Here is a 15,870-nt window from a genome sequence, read left to right as displayed (position 1 = left end):
TTTTATATCTATAGCTACATAAAACTACATATGTAATTATGTATGATATATGATCATATAGACCATGTTGCAGATTAGATTATGTGTAATTACGATGTTATAGCTACATACACACCATTATCAGATATTTGTCATAATGAGCAAGTAGGAAATGTTATAAAGACAGCATATACTGTGTGGCACTCAAGGCTCCAATGGTACAGCCAATGAGTCTGCCTTTCCCATCACCACAGAGAGATGCCGTGGGGTGCTGCCTGCCTGCCTCAATTCGGTATGACTGGGTAGTTTACGATCTCACTTTTTCCCAAGTAACTGATTAGTTTTCTTAGAAAACTCTCTGCCCTTGTTAAACGTGAAGTTTCAAGTTGCAAAAGAGTCTGTGGTTTGAGCGAAGACTGTTTTCTAATCCTCCCAAACCAGGACGCAGAATTTGGATTAGATTCAGAGAGCTCTGGGGCATGTGTAAAAATGAACTCTTTCTGAATTCGAAATACAAAAATTGATTTTTCCCAGACACTTGTGTTGAGGAAAGGCTGAGGAGAGCAGGCTGCATTTAAGTATTGAATTGTTTATATATGCACACAAGGCTCTTTCTAAGAAGAACAAAGACACATCTGTATAGATACCTAAAAAGTCTTGTAAACTTGTTATTATTCTAAATTCTCTAGATTATTCTATAACTTCTATCTTGGATTGCCTAATATAAATCCCTATACTTATTTACCTAAGTGAAACATCATTAGTTATTCTTAGACATTCAGAAAAAAATCCTCCAAATTTTCTTCTCTGCAGTAACTGTAAGTAAAAACGTGCATTAAAAGAAGTCCCATATATTTGTTGGGGCTCCTGGGTGATTCAGTCGGTTAAGCATCCAATTCTTGATCTTGGCTCAGGTCATGATCTTATGGTTCGTGATATCGAACCCTGTGTCTGCCTCTGTGCTGACAGCAGGAACCTGCTTGGGACTCTCTCGCTCTTTCTCTTTCTTTCTTTCTTTCTTTCTTTCTTTCTTTCTTTCTTCTTCTTTCTTTTTCTTTTCTTTCTTTCTTCCTCTCTCTGCCCCCTGCTCACACACACACACTCTCTCTCTCAAAATAAATAACTTAAAAAAAGACATCTCATACATTTGTAATAAACCGTTGGTTTGCCAAAGTGATAATTGCTGAATCTAGCATATTGCTATCTAAGAATTAAAAAGTATAACATAATGGCTACCATTTAACACAATACATAACATGTTACCCAGCATTGGGATATTATCTTGTCCACTATGCACAGCTAGGCTAACAGAAGCAAAATCTTTTTTTTTTCTCCCTCTGAAGTAATGAGGCCAAATTGATAAAGCTAACTAAAATGATACAAATATTCACCTTCTTGGAGTCACAGATCTTCTGTGAGTGAGCTGAACTTCGCAAATTTCACAGGTCACCATTTACTAGTAACATCCAGAACCGGTTACCAAGCGAGACATGTGCACAGGACAGAGGGTGATCTTCGGAAGCAGGCTGACAGGTTCCATCATTGATTGGTGGGGTCACCGTGAGCAAGTGACCTGGTGTCTCTGAGCATCAGATTCAGAGAAGGATGACAGTTCTGGGAATGAGGGTCTGACGGGGCAGGAAGCGTTCACATGTGGCGTCAGCTTCCACTCCAGGCAGAACTCAGGGACGGCAGGCGTCTGATAGCTCTCGGTTCTCTCCCATCGAGTCAGCATCTCTCTGTCTCTATATTGCTTTGGCACTTTTAAAAATATGCACTTTTGAATGATTTTAAAAATTGTTAGATTCAAACACTTGAGCGCACTCTCGAGATGAACCAGTGAGGGCTCATTATCCCAAATTTGTGACCTTTGAATAAATTATGATGATACAGCAGTTGGGAGTATGCTGTCTGGATTCTGATTTTACCCCCAACACTTACAAGATGTCAGGCCCGAGGCATTTTCTTAAGCAATATGTGCCCCGGGTTTTCTACAAATTGAGGATAATTAACGATAGATAAGGTTGCTGTGGACTACACGAATTCAAGCAGGTTGAAATGTTGGGTCGTATATTTCTCATCTCGCTAGAAATTCATATTGTTATTATTTATTGGTAGTTTCCAGGTCTAGAATCATTTGACCAGTGCCTGGCGGATCTTTTGATGAGATGCAACTTCTATTTCCGCTTTCTTTTCTAATTCTAATTCAGGCTCCTCACTGGAGGTGGTACTCCACAGATGAATTTCATTTCTGCGTAGTGACTCTTTTGTGGAGGTCTAGCTCATTAGCTCTCCATCAACGTTTTCTTCTTTCCATCCGTTTAGGCTTAAAATGCCAGATTAGGCCCCACTTATGTCATGCACACTTTGATTTAATCTCCTTCTGTCAGGAAAACCCCACCTTGCAGAAATGAGCGTGGTATTTATATGTGTGATGATGAATTGGAAGCCAAGATCTTCGAATTGCCCCCCGCCCTGCCCCCAGCAGCACTTAGCCCAACACGGTTCAAATTAGCCTCAGTTCTAGCCCCAAGGCCACACGTCTCAGCATAAGCTAACCTCAAATCCCACGTGCCTCCCCAAAGAGCATCTTCCCACCGAACCCCGTATTTCCGTATGAATCCATGCCTCCCTTCCTAACACACAGGGTTTTCAGGATTGTTCAGTCTTCATCAGTACTCTTTTCTGTCTCCTATTTTATTATTTTATTTTATATTAATATTTCATTCCCTTCTGATTTTGTGAGAATTCACTGCACTCCATCCACCCGTCTCCCTAAGCTGCTGATTAGGTGATTATTTGCAAAGATGAGTTCTAAACCTGGCCTTTGGCAATCTTAGTAGCTAAACAGACACGCAACACACTCATATGTATGTAATAAAGGCACCACCTTTCTAAAGATATTACCAATGGTGGCTGTGTGGGGATTTTCCCCTTGGTGAGTGGAAAGGAAAATCATAATTTGTACCTATTTTCTCAGATAATTCTAATCCACCCTCGTGTTTGGGTGATCTGGAGTGGGGACCTCTGGGCACGATCCCTGCAAGGAATCTGCTCTCCCATCTGTAGTGTCAAACCAGGTCTGGCCCTGCCCTCGCCCTTCCTTCCAGGACAAACTCTCCTCCGGGCTGATGGTCGCAGTGCACGGCTGCGGGAGTGTAGGTGTGAGGCCGGCGCAGCCCGTGGTCCCACATTCGAGGACTTAAAGGACAGGATCCCAACCTATCCGTGTGTCTACAACCACTTCCCTGCGGTCGTCCATCTGTTCTGTCTGCTCCCCGGCCCTTGTCCGCCTGCCTCTCTGCCTGGCGCATCCATCCCCGTCTCGTGTGTGCCTGTGCGATACCAGACTCCTCTGCAAGCTCAGACCCAGTGTTCTTCAGGGGCCTCCCCAGTCCTAAAAACTGGAGCGATCATGTCTGTATGGTTAAGGTGACGCATGGGACATGGGCACACACAATTACTGCCGTCACTGCCTTATTAGGAGTTTATTTTCTGATTTTGATAATCAAGCCTAAATGTGGGCACCTCCGTGCGCTGCACGATTAGGTCAGTTAGCTTGCTTGAAAAGAGAAGCTGGTCAGTCTTTGAGAGGCAAGCAGCAGGTGAATGGCTTCACAATGTCCGTTTCGTTAAATACACAATGTCCTGTGTGTGTCTGAACAATTGCAGCCCCTGTCCCTATCAAGAGGAAATAAGAATTCCTGCTCGACCATGAACACGATAACCATAGGGAGCTCTTCAGGGATCCATTATCAATGACGCTCTGTGTCTTAGTCAAGAGGAATTTTTAAAAAGGAAATCAGCCATGGGTTAAAAATATACGGTATCTATCAGCATGGCTCTGGCTTGAAAAAGAGCCACATAAAAAGGGAGCGACCACTAAGGCTTCAAAAATGTTAGACATCTGTTGAAATGTGAAAGGCAGCAGTATTCTGGTCTGGTGGGTGAAAGCATTTTTGTTAAGAATGGGCTCTGGACTTCTGAAGAAAAATTCTTTGAGCTGTTAATATCATTGAAGCACCAGACACAAAGTAGAGAAACTACGTTTATCCAGGCATTTTATACACAGCTCACCTACTAGTATCTTTGGCTAGGTGGCTGATGATTGCATTCTCCAAGGGCTTTTCCGTTAGCATTTATCTGTATTTTGATTTGTACCCATTTAAACCTCTACACTGTCGCAGGTCTTTTTAGGGAACTACTTTAGATATATTATGTACTAAAGGGGTGTGAGCAGTAGCTCTCAATTTACTAATGTTATAACCGCAGAGGCAGTCACAACAATAATACTTGAGGTTTTATTATTCTGCTGTTGACTTGTGGGATGAATATTTCAGACCCGCCCAGAAACGAAAATGCACATACATAACACATCTTACATATAACGTAGGTGATTAGTATGATTCGAGACGCTCGCGGGGTTCCCAACTATGACGGTTCTGCAGTAAACAATCACAAGTTTCTTGGTATCCTCCCTTTCAGCTATAGGGGGTCAAAACCCCTGCTCCTTGATTCTGAGCGGGCTGTGATTCTCTTGTGACCCATAGAATGTGCAGCAGTGACAATGGTTGGCCAGGTCATAAAACTTGATATGTTTTGAAGAAGACAGATACTGTTAGATTTCACTTGTATGTGAAGTCGAAAACAGAAAACAGACACACAAAAAACAGAAACAGATCACAGATACAGAGGATCAACAGGTGGCTGATGGAGGGGAGGGGGTTGGGGGGCTGGGTGAAGTTGGTGAAGGGGTGAAAAGGCCCAGCACTTCCCAGCTATCAAATAAATAAGTCATGGAGATGAAAGTAAAGCGTGGGGAATATAATCAATAATACTGTGTGGTGTGGCTCCATCAGTTAAGTGTCCGACTCTTTTTCTGTTTGTTTGTTTGAGAGAGAGAGAGAGAAGAGAGAGAGCACGCAAGGGCATCTGAGCCAAGGAGGGCAGAGAGAGAATCTTAAGTAGGTTCCAAGCCCAGTGCGGAGCCCAGTCTTGCGATGATGAGATCACGACCAGAGCTGAAATCAAGGGTCTGACGCTCAACCAATGGAGCCATCCGGGTGCCCCAAGTGTCTGACTCTTGACTTCCGCTCATGTCATGATCCCAGGGTCATGGGATCTAGCCCTGCTCTCTGTGGAGCCTGCTTAGGATTCTCTTTCTCCCTCTGCCCCTCCTCTGCTGTGCTCACGCTCTTTCTCTCTCTAAATTACAAAAATAATAATAATAATAATAATAATAATAATAATAGTAATGGTAATAATAATGTTGTAAAGACTTTGTGTGCTGACAGACAGTAACATGGTGGTGAGCATTTCCTAACATATATAATCACTGAGTCACTACGTTGTACGCCTGGAACGAACATAATATTGTATGCTAACTATACTTCAACTAACGAACATAATATTGTATGCTAACTATACTTCAACTAAAAACCAAAGTCTTCATACATCTTCCACCTTGCTTTCTAGAATCCTCGTGCTTGAGACTCTGAACTGCGCTGTGAGAAGTCTGCCTGGCCCAGGCCATCAAACCGGAAGAAGGCCAATCCACACAGAGTGGCCGTGTGTGTAGGATCTGTGGTTGGGGTCCAGTCTTTGGGTGAAGACTAAGTCACCTCCAGACTCTAAATCTTCGGGGTAGAGGAATCTTGGGCAGAAACAGGTACTTACTTCCTGGGGGACCTGGGGGCTCACTCGGGTGAACAACCGACTTGCCTTAGGTCATGATCTCACAGTTTGTGAGTTGAGCCTCACATCAGGATCTGTGCTGACAGCTCGGAGCCCGGAGCCTGATTCATATTCTGTGTCTCCCTCTCTCTCTGCACCTCTCCTGCTCATGCTCTGTCTCTGTCTCTCTCTCGCTCTCAAAAATCAATAAACATTAAAAAGAAAATTAAAAAAACCAGGTACTTCCTCTCTGTCCTTTCTAAGTTTCTAATCCTCAGAACCTATGAACAAATACATCTATTTTCCTCTACACAACTAAGTTTGGGCATGTTTATTATGCTGAAATGTAAGAAGGACAACCCATGTTAAGAAGCTTAAGTCTACAGAGAACAGAAATCCAGAAGCGCTGAGTTTGACTAAACTCAGCTAGTCACATATGCAATTGAGAATATGGACATTCTGTCTCTTCCTGGAAGCGCGTATTCATGAAAATGGGCTAAAATTAGCAAATCCAATCTACTAAGTTAGCATGTGCTAGGTAACAGACCTCCATTGTAATCTTTTCCAAGACAAGATTTCAAAAGAAAAAGGCATGTCGTAATAATTAGAATCAACAACGGTGGTGAGATTATTTTCAGAGGGCACAGCCCGAGATCTGGCCTGTTGCCAGGACATTCCTTCCCTTCTGGTCAGGACACGTCTGGCTCAGGTGTGAAGACAATTAGCCCGAAGTCTTTGCCACCTCCCACAACAAGGTTTTTGCGTACTGTTCTGGTAGATGCTTAACGCGTGGCTGGTGGTTTGGGGAGTGGGAAATTGCTCTGTATAAGCACCGCAGAGCCAGGCTGAAAGTGCTCTCGATAGTGGCTCCATCACTGGGGACACATATCTCCAAATTCTGGTGAAAATTTTAAAGAAAGAACTTAAGACTCATGTGAGATGTTAGAAGGGCTGAGTTTAAAAGGAGATAAGAAATTTCTGTCCATATCTTTTGCAACACCCAGATAAAATCTCAAATTTAACTACAAAAGAAGCTGGAGATAATAGGCTGTATTCTCAGAAAAAGAAAAATGTGGTACGATTACAATGTCTTGTGAAACTTTGCTGAAAGCTAAATTCTAACAATTTTATTTGCCTTGCGATTTTTTTTATTACATATATCGTCCTTTGGCTATCTGGTACATCTGACTGTAACCAAAATATTTGTTTTTAAGCCTTTTATGATATGAATGGCCCGTTATATGGAGGATTAATGACAGGTAAATGTAGAGAAAAAACAAAATTTATTGGAAATCTTAGAAAGTATGTTTTTTTGGACGCCTGGGTGGCTCAGTCGGTTAAGCGTCGGACTTCAGCTCAGGTCATGATCTCACTGTTCGTGGGTTCAGGCCCCGTGTTTGGGCTCTGTGCTGACAGCTTGGAGCCTAGAGCCTCTTTCGGCTTCTGTGTCTCCCTCTCTCTCTGCCCCTCCCCTGCTTGCACTCTGTCTCTCTCTCAAAAATAAATAAACATTAAAAATTAGAATAGTACGGGATGCCTGGGTGGCTCTGTCGGTTGAGCGTCCGACTTTGGCTCAGGTCATGATCTCACGGCTCATGACTTCAAGCCCCATGTTGGGCTGTGTGCTGACAGCTCGGAGCCTGGAGCCTGCTTTGGAATCTATGTCTCCGTCTCTCTCTGCCCCTCCCCTGCTCATGCTCTGTCTCTCTCTCAAAAGTAAACATTTTAAAAAAAGATAATATGTTTTAAAATAGTATTATTATATACTTTGGTTCAAATTTTAAAAATACCACTCCGTTTTATATTTTTTTTGACCAAGGAAGGATATAAAGGGGAAAAAATGAAGAACAATTTCTTGTATAAAAATGTGATTGATTTGACAAATGCTGAGTGAAACAATTAGCACAAAAGCAGCCTATTGTCACGTATAATGTATACATTCTGTGCTCTAAGACGGCATGCCTCGTAATGTCTTCAATCTTCTTACTTGCACTGTGGAAAGTGATAATGCAAATGTATCTTCTGGTTCCAAATGCATTTAATTATTTTCAGTAGTGTTATTTCCCCAGTGAATCAAAGTAATTATTGATTGGTCTCTTTGAAATGACTGAGCAAGCAAACACTCTGGATGATTCCGCGCATATATCACCATCCCTTCCTCAAAATTATTAACGTCACTTTCCCTACAGAAATACACTTGGCAAAGTCGGGGCATTGTTTACTCTTCAGAACTACTCTCTTAACAAGAGTGTGGTGTCACCTGGGATTTATATGACGTCAAACACACGACTAAAATCAGAAATTAGTCACCCAGCCACCCCAAAATCTTTTGGCTTTTCCTAAAAGTAGCCCCAGTTGAAATAATCATCATTCAGTTACCAATGTAATCTGGGCAAATGTTTGGGAAGCAACACTTTGAGGGGGAGACACTTAAAGCGGACAGCAAGTGGGGGCGGGGGCTGAAGGAGGGAATCTCCCGGTTTGTACTTGTGGCTTTGTCTTTTGCCCTGGAGACACCCAGCAAGGACAGCCTGGGGGTGGCAGCCGGACTCAGAAAAGTTACAGTCACTGTGCCTTCAGAGACCAGAGGACACAGATGGGGCTTCTCAGGGGGCTGATAACTGATGAAAGAAGTAAGATTTGCGGTTATAAGCCTTTTTGCCTAAAGAAACGTCCCAGGCTGGGCTGGGTGGTTGGGTGCGGGGTTTAGGGGGCTGGGGGGCAGCTGTACAGGTACATAGAATAATCAATAGATGGAAGTTATTAGATTGTTAATAGGTTGTTATTAGTATTACATTGTGGGTTCTGTCTGTTACAAAGCATCAACCCGGCACTGAGAGACACCGAAGAGGGAAGATGCGTACATAAGTATTTACAACACAGCGGGGTGGGGTGGGATGCCCATCTTCATTTGTAAAAACTTTATTACAACACGAAACAGCCAGAAAATCACAAAATGTGGACGTAGGAGCCTCACACTGTGCGAGCGCTCACCCCACTGCCCTGTGCATCCGCCGCACAGACCCTTCATGGGACCAGCCCTTCCTCCTCCCCAAATAACCGCTACCTGACTTTTATGGCCACGGCCACCTCATATTGTCTTCAAAGTTTGTTTTTATGTCTTTTACGGCTCTTTTATGTTATACATTCCCTGTTCAACCATTTTTCCCCCTTCAGTTTCATCCATTGAAGAATTCAGAGCATTTGACCTGTAGGATTTTACAGAGAAACAGCCTCTGTGTTCTCTACAAACTGGAAGCTGGACCCACCGGTTTGGTCAGACTCCCATTTAATCCCTTTTGCCAAATTATTGTGCTTTTATCAGGAGACCTGTAACATCTGGTTGCCTTGTTTTGTGATGTCAGCTGCTATTGAAGAGAGATGCCTGGATCCATTGTTCCACCTGAGATGGCTAGACAGTGGTATCCTAAGTCTCTCTCACTGATTAGCAGGTGTACCGGGGAATTCCTGCCAATCTACTATTTGATTACTCAGTGGCCGTGAGTTCTTGTATGAAAGGGAAGATAAATGCTTGATTCTTTCCCTTTATTTGCTAGTTTTCAAGATAAATGTCTCAATAACATTTCAAATTAGTTTTTAAATGTATTATTATGAATGTACGCATTTAAACCTATTTGATGGGTTCCAATAAATTTTAATCATTATCCTTTTCTGAAGATTAAATTGTGGGTTCTTCAAGGTACAAATTCTTTATTGCAGATTGACACAAATTCACAGAAGGAATAAGATTGGTGTTGGAATTTCCTTTTGAAAAAGGAAACAGTTTCATTTTAATCATCAAACCACCTTGTTAACTGTTTTGATGGAGTGTGATGTGTGTATGTGTGTGTGCGTGCATTTTTGTGTGTCCACTTCTGCACTTACACACGTGTGCCTGTATCTGTGCAATGGAGAAACTCTGGCATTCTTCCTCGGATTATTACCACATCACCTCAGGGTGGTTTTATCACATTTCCTTCCCTTGGGTGCTTTAGAAATTCACTCCATTTTCTTCTGACCTAAACCATCACTACTAAAAAAGACTGATAATTTAATTTTTTCCTTATAAATAAGTAGCTATGTCAGCTACTGATCTAAACAAATTATTTTACGTTCCAATGGTTTGTGTGAGTTGATTTTCCGTGTTACTATCGTCAAGCATGTGAAGTACTTACTCTATATATACCTTCATTGTATAAAGAAAACCTTAAAATATTTTGTTTCCTTCTAGTTTGTTCAATTTTATGTTGTTTTTCTTCTTCAGGGACTCCTATTATCCATATGTTAGATATATTTTTCCAATCTTTAATTTTTATCAATTTCTCTCAAATCTTTTTTTTTTAAATCTTTTTCTTTATTTCATTTTAGTTTTGGTCCATCTTGCCTTCTATCTTTCCAAAGGCCTTATGTGCTATGCTCATGTTTTTTAGTATTTTCAATGTATCTGGTTTGTTTTGAAATACGAATTGCCATTTGGACGTCTACCCTGTGTATGTGTCTTTAGTATGTTTCTATTGTCTGTATTTTTTCTTGTAATAATATGATATTGTATTTGATTCTCACATGCCGTTTTTACTTGCAATTAATTTTTCTGAATGTTTACAGAAAGTTACGATTTGCAGTAACTTCCCTAACAGAACTCCTTCTTCTGTTGTTTCCTCATAATGGAAAAAGGCAGCAGCTCTCGCTTGGGAGGCTCCCTGACTGTTCTGTCCCCTGCTTGTTTCTGAGCTTCTGTTTCCATCATCTCCTTCCCTTCCCTGCAATCTAATTCCGTCCCCCAACATTGGTCCTCAGACCCTCAGACCCCCGGACCCCGGACTGGACTGGAGCCCGGGTGGGCCGGGTTACCTCCTTCTGGTCGCTCACTGTTGCAGGACACAATGTTCTGGTCGCCTTTCTCAGACTGGCCTCAGACCCAGAGATAGCCTAACCGGATTTCTGGGAGTCCTAGGATCTCGGGATCTCCAGACGCCCTGTTTCCACAGATTCTTTCAAGCAGATGCAGATAGCAGCCCACCTTTGTAACCACTTGTATTTGTATTTTGGAGCTTATGACCTGGTTTCATTGTAATGATTTCCTTTTGTTTTATTTCTGGCATCCAAATGCCTTCTCTGTCTTTCTCTGGGTATTGAGTGAGAGGTAAAACCCTACTGTCACTGCCCCCTTGTCTCTATAAGTATATTACTAATAACTAAAAAAATGCCTAGCAGAGTGCTTGGCTTATAAAGACCTAATAAAATATGTATTAAATCCACAATTTAATTAATATGTGAGTTAATTCGTATACAAATAGGTGTTTAGGTGTTTTGGTTTTAGTACAATTTTGTCCTTTACGGTCCGTCTGTAGGAGACAGTGTTTCTCTCTTGTTCTCAGACTGATATATTCTAGGATGACTAGGCAGTGTGTCCTACAAACCAAATATATTTGGTGTGAAGGGGAATATTTTTAATAACCATGCTGGGATAACAGATGGAAATAAAAGATGTGGGTGCATGGTCCCCATGTATACATTATACGGTTTATAACGGTCCCCTGTTTACACATAAACAAGTCTTTTCTGCTTCACCTGTTCAAAGAAGGTGATATAGCCTTTCCAAAAAGCACAAAAGTCACCTTTCTACATTTGTTGCTTTCAATGTTTCTTGTCTCACAGCTGTAAGAAAAAATGTTCCAAATATACACAGAAAGGTCAGAAGCACAAGAAACAATAAGCTTCCAGGTGCGATCCTAAGATAAATTAATAGGAACAGATTACGTTAAATTTCAAGATTTAAATTTAATTTCAAATTCATATGAAGAGTGTCTATGGACCTGTCCCTGAGATGCACTTAGGAGATGTGGAATTAACACAAGACTGGCAAAGACTGACTATATACTTACTATTCTGCCAAAGAACTCATTGTGCCGTGCTATTTTATCGACAAGGAAATGTCTGGTGGAGATGCGTACAAGTGCCCCTACTCGATTCCTTAGTATGCAAATGTTTTAGAAGTCGTCGACCATGCAAAAAATACACAGCAGCAAAAACCCATATGGTTCTGGAGTGTTTGTCACCTGATAGGAACATTTAGGTTCCAAACATGTTTCTATACCTTTCAGCTCAGAAAATTTACTGTTATAGGTTTGACTTTTAGCTCTAAGGAAATATTTAATACTTAGTAACAATGCTTTTAAAAACATTAGTTTTCAGCAAATATAATTTAAATTTGTCTGAATATTTTAATGGTAAAAACCCTACCTTTATTAAGTTCTAGGATCTTGAGTGTTTTTTTTATTAATTTTTTTTTAGTGTTTATTTAATTTTTGAGAGAGAGACAGAACACCAGCAGGGGAGGGGCAGAGAGAGAGGGAGACACAGAATCTGAAGCAGGCTCCAGGCTCTGAGCTGTCAGCACAGAGCCTGACGCGGGGTTCAAACTCGTGAACTGTGAGATCATGACCTGAGCCGAAGTCAGATGCTGGGCCGACTGAGCCACCCAGACGCCCCTAGGATCCTGATTGTTAATTTATAGCGAGAAACTTATAATTTACATGGAATGGGAAATTCCTTCTAGAAATTTATAATACAAGCCACTGTCTGCAGGTTTAGATTTTCCTGGAGTTAAAATCAAGACAAATATTAGGATAGTAGAATGCTCCTCATTTAATCTTAGATTGCTTAGAGACTATTCCATGATATAGTTTTACCTTTTACCTTAGACTACTTAAGTATTCTTCCAGAGTATATTTTTTGGATAATAATTTGGCTGTGTTATTTTTTTGACAGAGAAAAGAGAATGTGTCTTACTGGCATAATCCTACCAACATTTCCATGGTAAACGTAGGCACACTCAATTGGATTCTCCTCCTCAAGCAGCCCTGGTGTGTGGTTTGCGAGAGCCAACTAATGATTCTCTCAAAAACCTTTCCAGGAGTGCTCAGCATCAGTGGGACTGAGCATTTTATTTATTTATTTATTTATTTATTTATTTAAATATAATTTATTGTCAAGTTGGCTAACATACAGCGTTATACAGTGTGTTCTTGGCTTCGGGAGTAGATTCCCATGATTCATCGCTTTCATACGACACCCAGGGCTCATCCCAACAAGTGTCTTCTTCAATGCCCCTTGCCCATTTAACCCATCCCCCCACCCACAACCCCTGAGGAACCCTCAGTTTGTTCTCTGTATTTAAGAGTCCCCTATGGTTTGTCTCCCTCCCTCTCTGTTCAAAACTATTTTTCCCCTACCCTTCCCCCAAGGTCTTCTGTTAAGTTCCTCAATTTCCACATATGAGTGAAAACCTATGATATGTCTTTCTCTGACTGACTTGTTTCACTTAGCATAATACCTTCCAGTTCCATCTACGTTGCTGCAAATGGCATGATTTCATTCTTTCTCATTGCCAAGTAGTTTATTTATATTTGATGTTTATTTATTTATTTTGAGAGAGAGAGAGAGAACCGGGGAGGGGCAGAGAGAGAGGGAGAGAGAATGCCAAGCAGGCCCCGCACTATCAGCACAGAGCTCGAGGTGAGGCTCAAACTCACAAACTGTGAGACCATGACCTGAGCCCAAATCAAGAGTCAGATGCTTAACTGTCTGAGCCACCCAGGTGCCCCTTAATGGGACTGAGCATTTTAAAGTGGATTTCTTAATATTACCTCTACAAATGGAGGTCCATTGCTCACCAGGTGGCCAAATGCTGTAATGACTTTACCTGATCTCACCATTTCAGGGAAGCAGGTCGTATAAGAAAGTGGGTTAGGAAGACTGTCTTTGAGAACAGTGGCCACCTAAGCTCCTATTTAGTCATGGCCCACTCTCAGAAAGTAAACTTTCCACAGGTCAAAAGCAAAGAAATTGGTTTGAACCCAATGTTTAGAATCTCGAACTTAAAAGCCATATTGAGATGTCTTTTCCTCTTTCTCTAATCTCTTTGATGACAGAAAAATACTGTTCTATTCAAGTAGCATTTTTACTCAGAAATTCTTTAAGTCAAAAAGTACTGAACTGAAATCACCATTAAAGTCTATGACGTAAGACTCTTGTGATGTTAGCCTGCGAGAGAAATCCTAAACGATCACGTTTAGAAAGTACCACCTTTGGAGATGCTGTGTTGAGCCCAGCGTATCTGAGAAAGCGGCCAATCAAAGCCACGTGGCCTACTGGAAATACATTAGTGCCACGGAGACGTGGCTGCTAGGCGGGCCTCTGCCAAGAGCAAGCTGTAGACCTTGTATATATTGCTTCTCAAGCAATACACCTCAGTTCTTCATGTCTAAACTAGGAATGCCAGTTCCCTCTAACTTCCTCACAGACTGTTTTTAAATATCAGAGGAAACCAGAGTATGTCTTTTTAAAAAAATTTTTTTTTTAACATTTATTTATTTTTGAGACAGAGAGAGAGCATGAACAGGGGAGGGTCAGAGAGAGAGGGAGACACAGAATCTGAAACAGGCTCCAGGCTCTGAGCTGTCAGCACAGAGCCCGATGTGGGGCTCAAACTCACAGACCGCGAGATCATGACCTGAGCCGAAGTCGGCCGCTTAACCGACTGAGCCACCCGGGTGCCCCGAGTATGTCTTGAGATTAAATGGGTGATGGGGATGAAGGAGGGCACAGTTGTGATGAGTACTGGGTAGCGTATGGAAATGTGGAACCACTATATTGTACACCTGATACGAATATGACGCTGTGTGCTAACTACGCTGGAATTTAAATAAAAACTTAAAAAAGAAACTTAAAAGAAAATAACAACCAAAGTGTGTCATGGGGAAATGCTCACGTCGAAATAAGTAAGAAGAAGAAAAGATATAAAATGATAAAATCGTATTTACAAAATAAATGCAACTTTATGTTAAACAGAAGAAGGCTCCATAACGGCTGAAAATCTGTATGTAAATAAGAGATAGCAAATGTGAGTGACATTTGTTTTTTTGTTAGTACATTTCAATATTTATAAAATTATAGCTGAAATCAATGTCTAGTTGCAATGCTGCTAAGACTGGAGTCTAACAGTTAAAGGGAGATCCATTATTACAATGAGTGGGGGGCAGTGGATTATAGTTAGAAAAGAGAGCAAAGTTACTAATTTTAATTCTGAAATTTCCAAGGAAGGATTCAGTTTCAACACAAAAGTTCCAATACTGAACATAGTTAAAGAAACACCTTCTTTTTGTCACTTCTTCACTCGTATTTATTGTGTTTATAGGAAGATATTTTTATTTGGATTACGTGGAATAATACTCAATTTTGTTATCTTACGTACGGGTGAAATTCTTCTTGCCTGTGCGTATATTACAAAAACAAAATAAAAAGAGACAACATATGCAAACTATCTGGCTTAAAACAGATACTGTTATTCCTAGAGGGAGTACAGAGACAGATCCTGGGAATTCACGGACGCTAAGTGCCACCAAGGAGCATCAGCTCAAACATTCATTTCAGCCCAGCTCAGCAGCCAGAGGTAGGAAACAGTCACATCCAGGAGATACTCGGAAAAATTGCCAAGTCTCTGCATTGGGTGAAGAAAGAACTTCCCGGATATTTGTTATAAGGCTAGAGCACAGTGAGCACACGAGCTTGTAAAGCATCGTACGAAGAAGGTGAACCTTCATAAAATAGGAAAATTATTTTCTCCTTGTCAGTTCAATAATGACACAGACTTCAGAAATGTACACTAAATCATCTTTGGAAAGAGCTAAGCTACACTTCCCTACAATCACAGCTTTATTAAAATTTGCCTGAACCTGGAAACGAAATCCTACAAACTTAGAGCAAATACGGTATTTGCCTAACACTGTGTACCGCTGTTGTTTTCCTCTATAAATCATATAAAATCATATAAATCATATAAAGTAATATTAGATAGTCTATTGTGTGCTTATTCAATTATAAAAGCATCAAAAGCAGGAAGTGGGAAGGGAGGGAGCAGTCCCTGATCCCCCCCCCCCCCCACCAGCATGCACACCACGTTCCAGGCCCTTTAGAACTCAGCAGTTATCAAAAGCTTGTACCTGTTTCTGTTTTTATGTTTGCCTAGAAAACCCACCCACTAGTTTATGGAATTGAAATCCACCCTACAGTTTGCTTGAGTTTGGCTCCCTTTCTAATAGAGCAGTCGGAAATACGGGGGGCCTTTTTTAATAAGCTAAGTTTTCCGATCAATAGCCATCCTTAGAAAGTAGGCTTGGAGAGTAAAAAGGAGACACTTAACGCTATTATCTGGTC

This window comes from Prionailurus viverrinus, chromosome D2 (genome assembly GCF_022837055.1).
Source record: "Prionailurus viverrinus isolate Anna chromosome D2, UM_Priviv_1.0, whole genome shotgun sequence".
In the NCBI taxonomy this organism is placed as follows: domain Eukaryota; kingdom Metazoa; phylum Chordata; class Mammalia; order Carnivora; family Felidae; genus Prionailurus; species Prionailurus viverrinus.
Note: the sequence above shows the minus strand (reverse complement) of the source record.